This window comes from Schistocerca nitens, chromosome 10 (assembly GCF_023898315.1).
Source record: "Schistocerca nitens isolate TAMUIC-IGC-003100 chromosome 10, iqSchNite1.1, whole genome shotgun sequence".
Taxonomy (NCBI): Eukaryota; Metazoa; Arthropoda; class Insecta; order Orthoptera; family Acrididae; genus Schistocerca; species Schistocerca nitens.
Window position 1 is genome coordinate 215,174,961 of NC_064623.1, and position 15,594 is coordinate 215,190,554.

General features: G+C 40.6%; 1 pseudogene; it reads right to left on the minus strand.

The window, feature by feature from the left end:
• LOC126210411 (tubulin alpha-1 chain-like) overlaps nucleotides 1-12,652 on the minus strand; it is a 300,344-nt pseudogene extending 287,692 nt beyond the window's left edge.
• Between the last annotated feature and the right edge of the window lie 2,942 nt (nucleotides 12,653-15,594).

The following is a 15,594-nucleotide window of genomic DNA, read 5'->3' on the forward strand; positions in this document are numbered from 1 at the left end:
GTATTGTATACCAAAATGTTCAGGAAAATCCTAAGTAGATTATGAAGTAGAAAACAGAAAATGTCAAGGTTCAGCGAATTTCACATACAGTGTCCCCTTAAGTAGTTTTAAGTACCCAGATTGACAGTTTCACGGTTTCCAAGAGTCCCTGCGCTGTACTGACCAGCAGCTTCACCTCCTCCCATGGGCATCATCTCCTTCATCCAATTTACTGTTCCCATCTCCTCATAGCCAAAGACTAGAGACCTCCTGAATTTGGGGACTTGACTTACACTCGCCCTAATCTATTGAAAGAGAGCAAACTGAAATAGCTCCTCCTGCTTGCACAGTGATGTTAACAAGTGGATATCCTTGGTGGATTACCACCATCCTGAAATATGAGACTGCAGCACTGTAAGTCTGTTTCCCTGTTTCCTGTCTCAGCTTTTGCTGGATTCAGTTATCCTGGGAAGTGGGAGTAAGGAACTCCTCTCTCATTCTCTTATTCACTGTTGTGGAAGTGGTACGGATCTGTTTACCCCCTTCACTTGGCACTTTTCTTGGAGACCTTAGGTTCAAGACCCTTTAATTTCCTCTATTCGTTCTTAGGAAGCCATTCTTTGGCTTCCTTTTCTCTTAGTTCTCTTAGAAGTGTCCTCCTCTGTGCCCTAGACAAGGCTTTGATCTTGATCTGGTCCAATTTATTAGAAATCTTTTCCACATCTTGGACTGCTCTGTCCCCCAAACCAGTTTTGAAAAGAACCTACATTGTTTCAGTGCCCGATTTTTGGGTATTTGAAATATCATCAAGTCCCTCACTTTTTAGATTAGTATCTAAAGGACTACAGATTTTAATGGGAAAATGTACTACTGAAAAAATGCATAATTTGGCAATGATTTGATTTTTGTTCGGCAGTGAAAATGTGTAGTTAAAACTGGCACTGTATATCAGACAGTATTTTTTGATGTAATTGTCTTGCTCTTTGTCCCATGTTTGAATGCACACAGGACCTCACCTTCAGTAGAAAATCATTTTAACCTGTAAACAAATTCAGAGCAGTGAAAAGATGAAAATCTGGAAGTGTCAAATCAGGGCTGTGAGCAGAATCCACATCCACACTCTTCATACCACGATGAGGTGCATCGCAGAGGGTACGTCCCTTTGTACCAGTTATTAGAATTTCTTCCTGTTCCATTCACATATGGAGTGCAGGAAGAATGATTGTTTGAATGCCTGCACACATGCAGTTATTCTAATCTTATCCTCATGATCCCTATATGAGCAATATGTAGGAGGCTGCAGTATATTCCTCGAGTAATCATTTAAAGCTGGTTCTTGAAACTTTGTTAATAGACTTCTTTTTGGGGTAGTTTACACCTATCTCCAGGAGTCTTACAGTTCAGTTCCTTCGGTATCTCTTTGACATTCTCGCACGGATTAAACAAACCTGTGACCATTCGTGCTGCCCTTCTCTGTATATGTTCAGTATCCCCGTTAGTCCTATTTGGTACCAATATTTTAGAACCAGTCACACGAGTGATACGAGGATTAAATCGGGGAAATTCTCCTAGGTTTTCCTTTGTAAAGGAACATTTGAAAATGGAGTGAAGCATTTCAACTTTTGCTTTTCTACCCTCAGTTTCAGGTCCTGTTTCATTCACTGTGGACTGGACACTAACTTTGGTGCCACTAAGAGCCTTTACATACAACAAGAATTTATTTGGGTTCTGTAAAGATCACTTTACAGTATTCTGCTACGATAGTCATTGAAGGCATCACGCATTGCTCTCTTGACAGCCAAATGCGTTTCATTCAGCATCCCTCTAGCTGTAGTCCTACGCTTTGTTTTACACGTATTATGCTGCAATCTCTGTTTCTTTAGAAATTTCTTTACAGTGACTGTATACCATGGAGATTCCCTACCATTACGAACTGTTCTACTGGATACATATCTATCCAGCGCATGGTGAACTATTCTTTCAAACTTGAGCCTTAGTTCCTTTACATTCTTCCGCCTTGTGCTGAAAGTTTCAAGTTCTTAATTGAGATATGAAACTACTGACTTTTTATCCTGTTTACTTAACACACATATGTTTGGTAATCATTGTTGCCACAACTGTGTCATGGTCACTGATACCAATTTTGATGTGGGCGTTCTCAAAGAGGTGAGGTCTGTTTGTTGCCATTAGGTCACATATATTTTCACCATGAGTGGAGTTCCTAACTACCTTTTCTAGGTAGTTTTCAGGGAAGGAGGAGTGGAGAGCAGAAAGGGAGAGGAGCAGAGGAGTAGAAAAGACTGTTGGATACATTAGCAAAGAGTGGCACATAATGTGGGTGAGAGGACATGAATCGAGAGGAGGTGATGGGACAGAGGGGCAGAAACTGTTGGCTGTAGGACTTCAGGACAGTAGTTACCCTTGGTTGAGACGGATGATTTCTGGAGCCCCACTCGGCGTTGCTGCGTCTGCTCAACGTGATACTGTTGCTTTCTGGCCGGAGACAGTGGTCGTGTGTGTGTGTGTGTGTGTGTGTGTGTGTGTGAGGGGTGCTTGCTTGTGTGAATGTGTATGTGTATTTTTCTTTTCCTTTCTGAAGAAGGTTTTCGCAAAAACTCAATGTATAACAGCCTTTTCGTTGTGCATGTCAGCATCTCGATGTGTCATCGTTAGAATTAGTAGCAATCTAACCTTTCCATAATATTGTTGAAAAATGTACTTAAGATGACATGTGAAAATGAAACACATACAGATGAAGCAGATCATTGTAAAAGTGTGCAATCAATGAAAAATAAAGTACAGCAATTTCAGATCCTACTTCAATGTTTAAATACTACAATAGTGTGCATTACAGGAAACTGGTGTAGGGAGACAGAAATCCACATATTGGAACATTAACTGTTATTCTAGGACTTCTATAAAGGGTGAGGGATCATTCATTTATATCTAAAAATTATCCCAGTTTAAAGAAAGTGATAAGCTTACTACAGTTAGTGCTGATGAATAGCTTAAAGTATCAGGCACTGAGCTAAGAGAGATTTGCATTTAGAAAAATATTAATCATTCTTTGAGTATATCAATCCTGGTGGTAGTTATTCATACATTTTTATATGCGTTAACTGAAGTTCTAGACAAAGAGCCAACTCACAAACTAAAATGTTATATACAGAAATGTATAATTGGCAGATTTATCCCCCCCCCCCCCCCCCCCAAAAAAAAAAAAAGGTCATGTGTGTCTGGGGTCTCATTGAGTTTTCTTACTGGCAGATATTAACTGAACCCAGCCAGCAACCATGTGAAGAAGATGAACACATCATCATTAAAGAAGAAAATATTGTAAGTATTGCGAGCTATTTCTTCCTGTATTTTATGTGGAGTTTTTAATTAAATAGTGTATATTACACAAATATTTGGCTTTTACATTGCGCAAGTGTTAAAAGAGGGAAAATACACATTTATGGAATATAAATATATGAGGATTAAAAAGAAAGATTTAACTGGTTTTAAGACTTTTCCTCTTTAGCCGCAGCAGACAACAACAGTGTTGGCACACACAGCTTGTAGATGGTTCAGGTGGTAGTTGCATAAAATAACATTACTCTCCATCTAATGTAATTCTTAGGCCAGTCATAATATCCTGGGAATGAAGCACACAATTCCTGAAAGATCATATGAGCTCGTACTGGTACCAGGGCTCCCACATATTTCGAGCTGTTGCTTCTGATGTCACGTATACACTCTGCTCCACACAGATGAGTCCGTACATTATGACCAGCTGCTTCATAGCATATTACTCCCCCTTTGGAATGCAGTAAGCAGCAAGCTTGTGTGGCATGGATCCAACAGGTCATTGGTAGGTGTCTGAAGGTATGAACCACCAGATGTCTGCACACAGGTCGTGCAGTTCCATTAATTACTAGCTGTTGGTTTATGAGTGTGAAGATTGCACCTGATAGTGTCCCAGATATGTCCCACCAGATTCCGATTAAATGAAGTTGGTGCCAACACATCAGTGATAGTTCAGTGGCTTGCTCCTGACCGTGTCACATGGACAATTATCCTATTTAAAGATGCCACCCCGATTGACAAAGACATCACACTTGCAAGGATGCAGTTGGTCCATAATGAGGTTCACATCATCCACAGCTGTGTGTGTGCCTTCGATTACTACCACAAGCATCACAAAATCCTTGGTGAATGTTCCCACTGACCAGATACTGCCATCACCTGACACAACCATCAATCCGATATAACAAGAAACACGATTCGTGTGATCAGCCGACATATGTCCATTGATCCGTGGTCCTCACTTGATGATCCAGAGCCTACTGGAATCACAATTGATGATGTCATTGTGTCAACATGGGAACATGCAGTGGTCATATGCTGCAGATCAACATGCTCAATAGTGTGTGCTGAACAGTATGCTCTAAACCACTTGTGCCCATGACAACACTGTACTCTTGTCATCTGGTTTGCCATAGATCACTGGCTATTCTAGAATTAAATTTTTAATCTGCAGCAGAGTGTATGTGCTGATATGAAACTTCCTGGCAGATTAAAACTGTGTGCAGGACCAAGATTCAAACACAGGACCTTTACCTTTCATGAGCAAGTGCTCTTCCAGTTGAGCTAATCAAGCACGACTGATGACCCATCCTAAAAGCTTTACTTCCACCAGTACCGTCGGAGAAGTGAGGAAGACTCGAAACTACATATTCTACGATGAGGTGTGGATGTCCAACTCCTCGTTGCCGTCTCATGGTTTCACCGTAGTTCAGCCACTTTCCATAGTTACTCATGGCAGCAAAATGTGAACATTCTGCCAGAATCACTATTTCCAAGACACTTATTCCTAAGCATCAGGCTATAACAATTTCCTCTTTGTCAAAGCTGCTTATGTTAGTGAATTTCCCCAGTTATGGACCGTGTCATGGCTAGAATGACACCTCGTTCCTCTCTGCTAAACTTAAATATTTTCCTTAACATGTACACTACACTACACTACAAGCCAACATCCAATGTTGGTGGGAGGAGGAGGGGGGGGGGGCAGTTGTCATAATGTTTTGGCATATATGAGTTAGAATCATATTGATTTTGTCATTGAATTTAGCTTTGGCAGTATAATTGGTCTGTTGATTTCATAATCATGAAATATTTGCCTTTTTAGTAAGTTATTTCTTTATGACACCAACCTTTCATACTTGTTCATTAATGAGCAACAATCAATGCTCAACTAATTAAAAGATATACACAGTTACACCTCATAATTTGCAGACTATGGACGTAGAACAAGAAACATTGATTGTATTTCACTATGGGCTTCAAGACAATCCAGTGAAGACAGGAGCTACAGTGTGACATCTGTATTTTTGCAACAAGATTAGCATCTGCTCCATATGAATGTCACTGCCCTCTGTAGTGTATTAGTTTCTGATATAAGAGTAACAAAAAGCAAGTACCAATTTGTGTACTAAATAACACACACAGTTTGGGAGTAACTGTTACATGCACATGAGACCATGCCTCTCTCAGCTATAGGTAATGTTGGCACATATGTAACATAAGTTTTTATGCAAGTTTTTATACCATCATGACATATAGTTACAGCTGTGAACATCCATCTACAGCCATATTGTTCGTATCTCTGTGGTATGACTTGACAGTGATTAATTCTTCACAGAGAAACTGTCCCAATTCCTATAGAGGTGCTGGACCATAATAACGAACCTGTAATTGTGCTCCAAGGCAGACCACAGAAGCTGGATACATTGGGTGTTCCAAAACTATTCATTCAAATTAATACCGTAGATAGAGACCATCAAAACCAAACAAATTTAACTGTGGTATATATGGTCTCTGACATTAATTTCTGATGCTGGGGGCTATTTATGCAGAAGGTAGTTTAGCATGCATATTACAGTAGTGGCATTCACAGAAACTACTAGGATGCACAATCATTAGCCTGTACGCACACATTATATCATCGGGCCATCGACTGTTGTGTCTGTTAGAAGATTCCTGGCATGTTCACAACGGTACCAGAAGCAACGGCAATTCCAGCAAAGAGATCTTCATCTGCGCCCACAGCTGTTTCAAACACCTGGTGCTTCATATGCTTTCAGAGGAAGAAATCTGGACATACGAGGTCAGGCAACATAGGTGGCCAAGCAGTGGGGCCACCTTGGTCTGTCCATAGATTTCCTAAGAATACTCTCACAAGGCCATAACCTTTTTGGTGCTCAGAATTTGTCTTGATTTTTTTTTGGTTTTGCTATGGTTTGTGAATGTGAAACCCAAGTCTCACCACCAGTAACAAAGTATTTCAAAAACCCCTGGTGCTTCTTATGCTTCCAGAGGAAGAAATCCAGACACACGAGGTCAGGAAACCCACCTGACACACAGACTTCTCTGTATCCAGTTCACCATAACAATTGGATAAGGAACTGATCATGAAATTTCAGGAAAGCATAAGCTCATTTCATTAATTTTGAAATGTCTCTTCTGTTGAAATTTTTACTCAGTTCTTGATTTTAGTTTTGTCAGTCACAACTGAAGGTCACCATGAACGTGATAAACATTTCCATATATTTCAGTTATCTGTCAGTACATTTTGATCAAACAATTTTTTCGTTCAGAAACCATATTACAGTATGAACCTCTCATTTATCTGGTTCATTATTTTTGTCACATTTTTAAAAATCAGACAAATAGACAATAAACAAATGTTCCTGGTCATTGTTAGCATCGTACTGGCACTGATGATTCTCCCCCACTGACAGTAGCAGTGGGGGAGGGGGGGGGGGATTGTTGTGCAATTTCTAAGATCTCAAAATTTTTTGCTTTTGTAATAATCCTCATATATTATGTAGAGTTGTGGTGATGCAGCAATAGCACTCCTGTATCATAAACAGTGTCTGCAAGCAATGGGCCAGTCTAATTCTGAAGCCAGAGTTCAATTGTTTCAATGTGTTATCCAGCATGAACGGCTCATGATGAGGCCTCTTTTAGCTGTGTTGGTTTCATCAACTGCCATTGGAGCCATCTGTGGGGTGATGGAATTCCACAAGTCGCACTTGTGTCAGAACAGTAGCCCGATTACATGCATTGAGACTGAGACTGGCACTCACCACTATGGCCAGTTGCTTTGGGCTTAAGTCGTTGCTGTAAGGTGTAAGTTGTTTATAATAATGAAAAACAATGTGTTTATTTCTGATGATTAAGTCTTATCTCAAAGTACTCAGTCTACAGTGCTCGACCGTGCATGTTATATTGATGCCACCGATTTGAAATCTGCTCCTTTCACCACTTGTGAATGTTATATTGTTCTATATCCTCTTCAAAAGTTTCTTAAATTGATCACAATCTACTGAGTGGAACTGTGGAATGAAATGACAATACTGAATTACCATTTTGTGTGGCTTCATGTTGTTGCTGTTCTTATGGGTATTGGTCCAAATACTGATGTGATGTAGCTCTGTGTGCTAGCCCACCCTTTGCAGGCCTTTTCATCTCTACATTACTACTGCAGCCTCCATCTATTTGATGTGTCTAACAGTAGTCAAGTCTTGATCTTCCTTAAAAAATTTTACCTCCACACTTCCCTCCCGTTGTAAGCCTCACTTCAGGGCACAACATATATTGAAAATAAATAACTTCAGTAAATTGTCATTTGGTCCATGAATCAAACATTAAGAGTTTTGGGTGAAATATTAATCTTATCCACAAATAGAAATTGTCCTGAGGTCATTCCCAAGTAGTAGAATAAAGCCCAAACACAAGTATTTCATAATCAGAGTTCCCAATAGGCAAGCACTAATCACACAAGTAAACAGTCAGAGCATTGCAGAGTCCAAAGCCACAGGTCAAATGAGGTGGACAGCACTACCGTGTTACCTTGTACTTGTACAGAAAAAGATTTCATCTGAATGAGGCAAGAGATCAGAATCATTGCATGATCAGTAATGGTTTGCTTGACATCTCAGAACGCCCAAGTTTCCTGACCATCACCAACAGTGAAGCCTAATGACTGTAGGAAATGGGGACTTGTTGTTTTTGTAATTGATACAATTGAGTCCCACCCCATGAACCATGGACCTTACCGTTGGTGGGGAGGCTTGCGTGCCTTAGCGATACAGATGGTCGTACCGTAGGTGCTACCACAACGGAGGGGTATCTGTTGAGAGGCCAGACAAAAGTATGGTTCCTGAAGAGGGGCAGCAGCATTTTTAGTAGGTGCAGGGGCAACAGTCTGGATGATTGACTGATCTGGCCTTGTAACACTAACCAAAACGACCTTGCAACACTAACCAAAACAGCCTTGCTGTGCTGGTACTGCGAACGGCTGAAAGCAAGGGGAAACTACAGCCATAATTTTTCCCGAGGGCATGCAGCTTTACTGTATGGTTAAATGATGATGACGTACTCTTGGGTAAAATATTCCGGAAGTAAAATAGTCCTCCATTCGGATCTCCGGGCGGGGACTACTCAAGAGGACGTCGTTATCAGGAGAAAGAAAACTGGCGTTCTACGGATCGGAGCGTGGAATGTCAGATCCCTTAATCGGGCAGGTAGGTTAGTAAATTTAAAAAGGGAAATGGATAGGTTAAAGTTAGATATAGTGGGAATTAGTGAAGTTCGGTGGCAGGAGGAACAAGACTTCTGGTCAGGTGAATACAGGGTTATAAATACAAAATCAAATAGGGGTAATGCAGGAGTAGGTTTAATAATGAAAAAAAATAGGAGTGCGGGTAAGCTACTACCAACAGCATAGTGAACGCATTATTGTGGCCAAGATAGACACAAAGCCCATGCCTACTACAGTAGAACAAGTTTATATGCCAACTACCTCTGCAGATGATGAAGAAATTGATGAAATGTGTGATGAGATAAAAGAAATTATTCAGGTAGTGAAGGGAGACGAAAATTTAATAGTCATGGGTGACTGGAATTCGAGAGTAGGAAAAGGGAGAGAAGGAAACATAGTGGGTGAATATGGATTGGGGGAGAGAAATGAAAGAGGAAGCCGTCTGGTAAAATTTTGCACAGAGCATAACTTAATCATAGCTAACACTTGATTCAAGAATCATAAAAGAAGGTTGTATACATGGAAGAATCCTGGAGATACTAGAAGGTATCAGATAGATTATATAATGGTAAGACAGAGATTTAGGAACAAGGTTTTAAATTGTAAGACATTTCCAGGGGCAGATGTGGACTCTGACAACAATCTATTGGTTATGAACTGTTGATTAAAACTGAATAAACTGCAAAAAGGTGGGAATTTAAGGAGATGGGACATGGATAAACTGACTAAACCAGAGGTTGTACAGAGTTTCAGGGAGAGCATAAGGGAACAATTGACAGGAATGGGGGAAAGAAATACAGTAGAAGAAGAATGGGTACCTCTGAGGGATGAAATAGTGAAGGCAGCAGAGGATCAAGTAGGTAAAAAGACGAGGGCTAGTAGAAGTCCTTGGGTAACAGAAGAAATATTGAATTTAATTGATGAAAGGAGAAAATATAAAAATGCATTAAATGAAGCAGGCAAAAGGGAATACAAACGTCTCAAAAATGATATCGACAGGAAGTGCAAAATGGCTTAGCAGGGATGGCTAGAGGACAAATGTAAGGATGTAGAGGCTTATCTCACTAGGGGTAAGATAGGTACTGCCTACAGGAAAATTAAAGAGACCTTTGGAGAAAAGAGAACCACTTGTATGAATATCAAGAGCTCAGATGGAAACCCAGTTCTAAGCAAAGAAGGGAAAGCAGAAAGGTGGAAGGAGTATATAGAGGGTCTGTACAAGGGCGATGTACTTGAGGACAATATTATGGAAATGGAAGAGAATGTAGATGAAGAGGAAATGGGAGATAAGATACTGCGTGAAGAGTTTGACACAGCACTGAAAGACCTGAGTCGAAACAAGGCCCCGGGAGTAGACAACATTCCATTGGAACTACTGACGGCCTTGGGAGAGCCAGTCCAAACAAAACTCTACCATCTGGTGAGCAAGATGTATGAGACAGGCGAAATACCCTCAGACTTCAAGAAGAATATAATAATTCCAATCCCAAAGAAAGCAGGTGTTGACAGATGTGAAATTTACCGAACTATCAGTTTAATAGTCACAGCTGCAAAATACTAACGTGAATTCTTTATAGACGAATGGAAAAACTGGTAGACCTCGGCGAAGATCAGTTTGGATTCCGCAGAAATGTTGGAACACGTGAGGCAATACTGACCCTACGACTTATCTTAGAAAATAGATTAAGGAAAGGCAAACCTACATTTCTAGCATTTGTGGACTTAGAGAAAGCTTTTGACAATGTTGACTGGAATACTCTCTTTCAAATTCTAAAGGTGGCAGGGGTAAAATACAGGGAGCGAAAGGTTATTTACAATTTGTACAGAAACCAGATGGCAGTTATAAGAGTCGAGGGGCATGAAAGGGAAGCAGTGGTTGGGAAGGGAGCAAGACAGGGTTGTAGCCTCTCCCTGGTGTTATTCAATTTGTATATTGAGCAAGCAGTAAAGGAAACAAAAGAAAAATTTGGAGTATGTATTAAAATCCATGGAGAAGAAATAGAAACTTTGAGGTTCGCCGATGACATTGTAATCCTGTCAGAGACAGCAAAGGACTTGGAAGAGCAGTTCAAGGGAATGGACAGTGTCTTGAAAGGAGGATATAAGATGAACATCAACAAAAGCAAAACGAGGATAATGGAATGTAGTCGAATTAAATTGGGTGATGCTGAGGGAATTAGATTAGGAAATGAGACACTTAAAGTAGTAAAGGAGTTTTGCTATTTGGGGAGCAAAATAACTGATGATGGCCGAAGTAGAGAGGATATAAAATATAGACTGGCAATGGTATGGAAAGCGTTTCTGAAGAAGAGAAATTTGTTGACATCGAGTATAGATTTAAGTGTCAGGAAGTCGTTTCTGAAAGTATTTGTATGGAGTGTAGCCATGTATGGAAGTGAAACATGGACAATAAATAGTTTGGACAAGAAGAGAATAGAAGCTTTCAAAATGTGGTGCTACAGAAGAATGCTGAAGATAAGATGGGTAGATCACATAACTAATGAGGAGGTATTGAATAGAATTGGGGAGAAGAGGAGTTTGTGGTACAACTTGACAAGAAGGAGGGACCGGTTGGTAGGACATGTTCTGAGGCATCAAGGGATCACAAATTTAGCATTGGAGGGCAGCGTGGTGGGTAAAAATCGTAGAGGAAGACCAAGAGATGAATACACTAAGCAGATTTAGAAGGATATAGGTTGCAGTAAGTACTGGGAGATGAAGAAGCTTGCACAGGATAGAGTAGCATGGAGAGCTGCATCAAACCAGTCTCAGGACTGAAGACAACAACAACAATTGAGTCCTGATAAAATCTGTAATGCCTAATGGAATAGCACTGACTTTGCAAAATCCAGGATTTGCTGTAGGTTTTAAGACAATAAAGGCTGGAAATTCAACTGTTTTCCCCAAAACACGTTCAAAGAGTTGTGCGAGTTGTGTATGAAATTTCTCAATGGCAGCACAAGGAACCTCCCAGCTGAGGAAACATAGTACTGTAGTACTGCATGATGTAATGAAAATCCAAAATCAGAAAATGCATTGGAGACCGAGTATAGTCTCGGTTGACAGGTAAAAAAAAAAGAGGGGGGGGGGGGGGGGTCACAGAGCTGTTTTGCACTGTAGCCTGTAACAAAATGTTATGTGAGACCAGCACCACATCACTGGGAATGTTATAAATTTTCATCAGCTAGATTTGCTGCCTGGTGCCTCCTGTGCTGTGGGATAATTACACAGTGTGACCTTTATGTAAAGGTTTATGTAAGCACTTCACAACACTTGTCCTCATAATGTGGACATTCCTACCTGCGATGCAAGAAATAACCATCAGGGCAATTGGGAAACAGTGTATCATTGTGAACAAAACCTGGTACTACCCTGGGATTGTGGAGAATGTGTCAGATTGGCCACCACTGCCTAAATTATTTACCATCTTACAATCTGATACTATAACTCACTGCATTACATTACTATGCCTCTGGGCCACATACAAAATGTCAAACCCTGCATAAAACATTTGTTGTGACACTTGCGCGATTTCAAATGCACGAGAAGTTTGTGGCACTTTAGCTAGAGAGTGGTAAGACTGTTGTAAGGCTTGTATGTGAACCTCTTTATCCGAGGCTACGTGGCTCACTAAGTCACTAATTAAACTATCTGTTTATGATTTACCATATTCAGGTGTGAAGTTCCATTTTCAATTCAGTCCCTAAAATTTCCCAATCCAAGCTGTGTAACATACAATGTTGGACTTCTGATGTTGTAAGAATTCTAGCCTTGCCACCACCACATGTATTTTGTTGGAAAAATGCTCAGACAATAAAGAGAATATGTCAGACTATGGTAACACTAAAAGATCAGACAATGGGGCTAACTTTTCAACCAAGGAATATGATTGAGGATTCACAGGCAGCAGAGAGACCTGTCTGTGATGCAGACATTTAATGTCGCTTGCCTCGAAAAGTACCACAAAGCTTTCTTGAGGTATTTACCATTATTGTTGAACGTTGTTAAATGACTGAAATGTGAGTGTGGCTGGGAACATCTGTGACTACTGCGGCTGCTGTTGTCGTTCATTTAAGTGCTGCTGCTGTTCCTGTAAACAAAATAAGTGCTCGGTCAACTTGTGGTGATGTTACTGTCGTTAGTTTAGCTGTTGCTGTCAAAGTTCAAGAAATGTGGCATCCATTTAGCACTTGTTGAAACAAAACTGTGATCACCTTGCCGTCAATGTTGTAAGGCTCACATCAAGCAACAACGTTTATTGAATATAAATAACTTAGATAACGATGATGTAAATTGTCAGTTGGTCTGTGAACCAGATGGTAATAGTTCTTGGTAAAATATTCATCTGAATCACACACAGAAATTATTCTTAGATCATTCCGGAGAAGTAGAATAAAGTCAGTTGTATAACATGTGTTTCGTAATCAAAGTTCCAGTAGGCAGACCACAAGTTCCTGATTTATCACACTAAATACACAGTAAACAGTTGGAACATTGCACAGGCAGAGGGGAGTTGGAATACAGCAGATGAGGCAAGAATACAGTATTGGCATTTTTACTGTTGCAGTTGCCCTCACCAGATGTGTGAGATCTGAACTTCGGGGGCATTACTAAACATAGTTTACCAAACTCATAATTTCGTGATGCTTCAAGATGTGCCCTATGAGCCATTCCTTAGTTCAGCCATGTTGTGCCACAAAAATTCTTTTTTCCCCTCAATTCGATTCAGTACCACCTCAGTAGTTATTTGATCTGCCCACCTAATCTTCAGCATTCTTCTGAAGCACCAAATTGCATAAACTTCTATTCCCTTCTAGTCTGAACAGCTAGACGTCCATGGGTGACTTCCATATAATGCTAAATTCAAGGCTGATACTTTTGGAAAACGTATCTTAACACTTTTGGACAATGTAAAGTAATTGGATGGGTAAAAAAATGTACTCACGATTTGGCAGCAGGAGAACACACAGCAAGTCTTCCCTAACCCGGTGTTATAGGTGACTTTTCCAAACTCTTCCCCTTTTTCTAAACCTCTCCATTCCTTTTTTTAAAATTCTTTATTTTGCGTGTCTTCTTCTGCCAATGTTTGGCAAGTAGATTTTTTTATCTATACAATTACTTTTTGACACTTTAATTTATACACGATATAACAAATTCCTCTTTTTCAGAACCATTTCTTTTCTTGCTAGGGCCAGGTTGCAGTTCTCTCTACTTCAGCCATGTACAGTTATTTTGCTGCCAGAATAAAAAGAAACACATATACTCTTTTCAGTGTTCCATTACCCTCAGCATCAGGTGGTTTATAATGGGTGATCAAAAAGTTTTTGTCCGAAAACCATTACACTGTCCAGAACCAGTATTCCAATTGTGCAAAATCATTGTGGGCATTGAGGCAATCATCCAAGCAATGCACCAGCTTGTAGATACCCATTTAGTAAAACACAGTTGGAACATTGCACAGGCAGAGGGGAGTTGGAATACAGCAAATGAGGCAAGAATACAGTATTGGCGTTTTTCCTGTTGCAGTTGCCCTCACCAGATGTGTGAGATCTGAACTTCGGGGGCATTACTATACATAGTTTAGAGGTCCGTAACAGCCTGCTGCACATCATTGTGCGACAGAAATTGTTGACCCTTCACAGCCTCTTTTAAGTGACGGAAGGCATATTAATCACATGGGGAAAGATCAGGACTATCGAGCTGGTGCTCATGTGTCTCCCATTTGAGTTGGCATAACTTCCGTCTTAAGATATTTGTGATCTGAGCTCACGCATTATCACGAAGCAGCAGCACCAGCTGTCATACCGTTCCACAATAGTGCTTTTTGACAGATATGCTGTCCCATACACATTCTTCATTCTCCGGTTCTCTGGTGTTTGTTCTTTGACAGCTAAGAAAAGAATTACAGCAACTTGGTCCTGTTTGGACACATTTGGTAAGAACGTTGTCATATTTGATGTTTTCACATTTACCACACACATGTCAGAAGGACACAAATGCCACACTAATTCCTTGCCTGTAGGTCAGTGCTTGTATATCCTCATTAGAGTCACACTTTGTTGCACGTATGTTGCAGCAACACCCTCAGATGGAATCTGTTTGAGCACCCCTTATAATTTGAATACATCCCATTGTCCTTGACTTCCTTTGGTTGATGTTCATCTTATAACCTCTTTTTGAGGCATTAAACCTTGTTCCGATATTACGGTTGACAACCTTTCAGTCATTCTCGAGGTAAGGTGCTCGCAAAATTAAAGTGCCGTACATTGTGGAGTAAACACACGCATGTCAGAGATAACACTGTTGGTAATGAGTGTTAGTCATAGATAAAACTTTATGCCTCTAAGAATAAGACAAAGCAAGTATGGTATCTAAAATGATTGACATTTACACCGATAGTGAGTAATGTAGATGCACCTACTTATTGGTTGGCCAAGTATTTAACCTCGTTGTTGAGACCTTTTGAAGGTAAATGTGAACATCAGCAGATTTTATAAGATTAAAAATCTTGTTTTTTGTGATGGCATGGGAACAGGATACGATTATCGGTTGAATGCAATAACTATTTTTCTTTTTTTTTTTTTTAAGCTCCGTCTGTAGGCCACAAGTGGCCCTTCCGGGACCGTCCGGCCGCCGTGTCATCTTCCGAGGAGGATGCGGATAAGGAGGGGCGTGTGGTCAGCACACCGCACTCCCGACCGTTAGGACGGTATTCTTTGACCGAAGCCGCTACTAATCGGTCGAGTAGCTCCTCAATTGGCATCACGAGGCTGAGTGCACCCCGAAAAATGGCAACAGCACATGGCGGCAGGATGGTGACCCATCCAAGCGCCGGCCACGCCCGACAGCGCTTAACTTCGGTGATCTCACGGGAACCGGTGTAGCCACTGCGGCAAGGCCGTTGCCGAATGCAATAACTATCCCCATTAAATTCCACATAGAGATATATTTCACAGTAAGTCATATATGTGTACACAGCTTGTGATACAGAATGGAACTAAAAACTAACATGGTGGCTCGGCAGAGCA